Source organism: Rhineura floridana, chromosome 15 (genome assembly GCF_030035675.1).
Source record: "Rhineura floridana isolate rRhiFlo1 chromosome 15, rRhiFlo1.hap2, whole genome shotgun sequence".
NCBI classification, from domain to species: Eukaryota; Metazoa; Chordata; class Lepidosauria; order Squamata; family Rhineuridae; genus Rhineura; species Rhineura floridana.
This window is the reverse complement of record NC_084494.1, coordinates 23,769,076-23,773,578: the sequence shown is the minus strand read 5'-3', so window position 1 is coordinate 23,773,578 and position 4,503 is coordinate 23,769,076. Positions and strand designations below refer to the sequence as shown.

General features: G+C 44.5%; 1 long non-coding RNA gene across 1 annotated transcript; it reads left to right on the top strand.

Moving 5' to 3' along the window:
- Nucleotides 1–418: 418 nt before the first annotated feature.
- Nucleotides 419–3,573, top strand: LOC133370642 (uncharacterized). Its single transcript, XR_009759179.1, has 3 exons — nucleotides 419–606; nucleotides 1,303–1,455; nucleotides 1,835–3,573. It is a non-coding gene; the product is annotated as an uncharacterized LOC133370642 (long non-coding RNA).
- Nucleotides 3,574–4,503: the final 930 nt, after the last annotated feature.

Below are 4,503 nucleotides of genomic sequence, written 5' to 3'. Positions count from 1 at the left end.
TAGCTGCGTACACACCATACATTTAAAGCACAATTCCCCACCCGCAAGATTCCTGGGAACTGTAGTTTACCCCTCACAGAGCAACAGTTCCCAGCACCCTTAACAAACTGCAGTTCCCAGGATTCTTGGTGTGTGTGTTTTAAATGTGCTTTAAGCGTATGGTGTGTGCACAACCCTTCAGAACTCAAGGCAGCATACCTGTGGTTCCTAGGTGGTTGGTCACCCATTCCAGCACTGATCAGACCCAGAGCTGCTTAGCTTCAGCAAAGACCGTAGCCTGGGACCTGTACATTTCTGCCTTACATTGTGTTTTGGAATGCATGTGCTCTGAAACTGTTCCCCTTTCCTTCACAGTAACGCAGAGATGAGCAACATCTGGCCACTGGTCACTAGGATGCTGGGCTGCAACGGAAAGGTCCTTTCTACATTTTAAAATTCTGTGTTGCAGCTGGAGATTAAGCAGCCATGAAGGAGCACTTGATCAAAGTAGCTGCCCACCTGTTGTCTGATGCACTACAGCCCACTTGTTTTTTTCCTTCATTTTTTTCAACCTCTCCCACACCTTGTCTGCACACTTTGTCTACCTGCTGTAATAAACAGAACCAGGTGCGCCACAGAGCAGGTGACAGTATGTGTGTGCGCATGTTTGTCGGGGCCCCTCCAGATGTTCTTTTCATTGATTTATGTTCATGATGCTATTGGGGTGAGCACATGCCATCCTGCTTTTCAGTGTTTGTGCCTGCAAATGTTTTTTTGGGGGGGATTACTCTGCTTCACGTCCAATCAGTGCATATCTCATAACTTCCTGCTGAAATCCTGTAACTTTTTTATAACACCAATGTGCTGGTTTATTTTTGTCCTGCTTTGGTTGCGCTATAGCTCCTCTGGACAGCAAAAATGTGGTAGTGTAGGGGAAGTATTGCAGAACAAACCAAAGCAGAGTAAATCCACCACTAATACCCTATGACTGTGTCAAGAACATGTTGCAGAATACACCCCCCAAAAAACCCCGGTCTGGAGGGACCCTAAAGTCCCTGCAAGTGGTGTCCTCCAGATGTTTTGTATTACAATACTGATTATTGCCTGGTTGGTCCTTGGTGCTGTAGATCAGGACCTATTTACAGGGCAAAGCACTGGCGGCCACTGGAATTCACACTTCTTGTACAGCTGCCTGAAGCAGCCTCACTTCTCTGAATGTTGCAACACAGTCCTTGGCAGTTCAAATGCATCAAAAGGAAATATTTGTTTAACTGTGTAATTTGAGAGAAGATACACATTTTTAAAAATCTCTGATTAATGCAGAAATGGAACAGGATTGTGGATAAACATTTGTGGAAATAAACAGGCCCACCCATCGCTAGGCAATCGATAACACCAGTGGCCACTCAACAAACAACTTGCCTGTGTGCATGTTTGCTATCAGATCCATGCGCTCAAAGATCCATCTTCTGTGACGTAAGTACATCACACATGTATATTTTGCATCTAAGTTGTGAAATGGGCTACAAATGGAATGCTACACAAAGGTGTTCAAAAGTTGAACGAATGGAGGGGTGGCCACAGAAGATTCTTCATGCCTGGAACCCCAGGGTGAATGAAAAAGAACAGTGGCACCATCAGGAAAGGACTTTGGGGCAGTCACCCAGGGTCCCCCTCAGCAGAAGGAGCAGGAGGGCCCATAAATGCAGCAGGGCTATCTTGCCACATTTTTAAGTAAGTGAAGCAATACATTTTATTGTCTAAACCTGGGACCCCCTGCCCCACCTGTTAAGACCATTAGGTCCAGAGTCTAAAATGGCCTAACTGCACTATTGTTTTGTTTTTTTTAAAGCAGAAGACCGTGGTGTAAATTAGGACCTGTCCAAGAAGCTTCCTCCAGAAAGCTGCTGATCCTCACCTTCTTTTTTAAGTCCAAAGGTTGAGTTCAGCCCTGTCACGCCATAAATATTTCAGGCTTCAAGGAGTCAAGCAGAGATCGTTACTGGTATGGTGTTGAGCAAAGACTGTGGCTTGGCTCCCTGACAGCAAGTCACATGGGGCCTGCAATTACAATCAAACACACCTATCCTGTGAGAAAGATTCCTCCCAGTCCTGTCTCATGACAGTTCACCTGGAACGAAATAGGAAGTAACGGCCCATATGTGTTGTCCCTGATGAGTGTGGAAGATAAACATGTGTGTAAGAGGGAGAGGAAGTGGTTTGACCACACATTTTTATCATGTCATGAGTGGGGAGAGTTGAACTGATTTCTTGGAACCCATGAATGGACTCTGATAGCAGTCGGACGAATGTCTTCAATGTGGATCAGTGAAAGGAATTCTTACTAAGGGCCCTGAAGTACTTTGGGTTCCAGACGTACACCTTCACAAGTGAAAACAACTTTCTAACACAGAGAAACTCTTGGCCCTGCAAATGTTGCTGGACTCCAGGATCTATCAGCTCCAGTCAACCAGACCAATGGGCACAGATGATGGGAGTTGGAGTCCAACAATAGCTAGAGGGTCACAGTTTCTCCCCATCCTTGTTCTAACAGGAGGAAACTCTTTGCGCCTGGAGAAAAGGACCCCAAAAAAGGATTTTGAGAAGAGACTCTGAGCAGTTTTGCTACAGGACTACACACACACAAAGTACCAGCAAAAAAGGGGGGATGTTGTTAGGGGGTGGCCCAGGAGGGCTGAGCCATGGGATTCCCTTTGATTAGTTACATGTTTGAAAACCTCCCCTTGCCATCTTGGTATACACCCACTCACAACATCATTGGGCAGGTATAGATACCCCTCCCATTGCTGTGACCACCTACATCTGTTTTCAAATGGACACACCCAGGATAATGCAGAATCAATCTGCAATGAGCTTTTCTTTTTGGAATGAAACCAGTCTGTCAAAAAGCACTTTTTTGCAATAGGTCTAAATTGTTTGCGGACTAGGTAGAAAAAACCAAAAAACTCACTCCTCATTGGTTCTAGAATAAAATGTTTATGTGTATGCAACTCTTGATGAACTAGTGCTCTGACTCAGGATGCATACACTTTAACTTGTTTGTAGCACAAAACAATAGCTTTTCTCAATCCAGATTTGTTCATGCTCATTGTCAACATGCTGCTTTCATTCTAGATTGATTCTCGATCCTGCCTTCCACAAGGATATGTGTGTTTTGGGGGGGGGTGCTGGGCAAGATGCCCTTGGTGAACATAATCAGTAGGTCTAGATTGTCTGTGGACTTGGTAGAGAAAACAGAAACTCGGTCCCCATTGATTGTAGAATAAAATATTGTGTGTGCTCAGCCCTAGATGGACCAGTGGTCCGACTCAGGCTACAAACACCCTAACCCATTTATAGCACACTCCAACAAATTTGCTGCATGGGACATTTGGAGATATCCTACTCCTTCCCCTACTTTTTAAAAACTTTAAAATTGCTTTTTAAAAAATTTCTTACAGGGAGTGCTGGTGAGAAAGAAGTGGTTTTGCCCTTCTGAACAAAAATTTAAAAATGAGTTAGTAATGTCAAGTTTGGCCAAACCTCCGAAATCCAGGTGAACACAGGATTCACCAGAACTTCAGGATCAGCCACAGGTTCAGCCAATGTGAGGGAATGGTTAGAGAATGTTTGACTAGGCACCTGGAAGAGCAGGGTTCAAATCATCCATGAAGCTCACTGGGCGACTGTGGGCCAGCCTACTGTCTTAGCCAAACCTATCTCTCAGGGTTGTTGTGAGAATAAAATTAGGATGGAGAGAACTATGTATGCCAGCCTGAGTTCCCTGGAGGAAAGGCGGGATATAAATGTAGGAAATAAATAAGCTTCTTTGAACTGTCTGCTCCCTCTTTCAGTCTTGTCTGATGATGTTTTGTGGAGGCTGATTTGACTCACAGCTGAGAGCTAATTGCAGTTCATTCTGCAAGCTGTGATATGACTTGAAGTAGCACGATCTATGGGCAGATGAACTTCACCAAAAGCAGTGAATCACCTCCAAGAAGCTGCAGCTTCCCCTCTCCCCGCCCCAATTCATCTTATTCATTCTCAGGCACCCAAAATGTCTTTGGCCAGCCCTGCCTGAATCAACTTCCCTTTATTATGAAACTAAAATTAGATTAAAGCTTCTTGTCTTCTCAATAGAATGGGTGATCTAGTCTTCCAGCTCTTTCACTCTGATCCTTCTTTTTCTTGTATTCGACATTTTAACATTTGTCTTTAGAGTGTTTTTGTTTTGTTTTGGTCTTTGTTTCGGACCCCTAGGATGGAGCAAGTTAAAAATAAAATGGGCAGAGCAATCCTAGGCACTAGTCTTTGTCAACCTGGTGCCCTCCAGATGTTTGGATTACAACGTCCATCATCCCCAGCTAGTATGGCCATCTGGAGGGTACTAGGTTGGCGAAGCTTAATATACCCCAATTATGTTAGAAGTTTTGGCATGCAACTCAACTTGCTGGGGATTTACATAAGCAGGTGGAATGGCTGCTGCATCCAATGTGTGATCAGCCTGGAAGGTGGGAAAGAAAA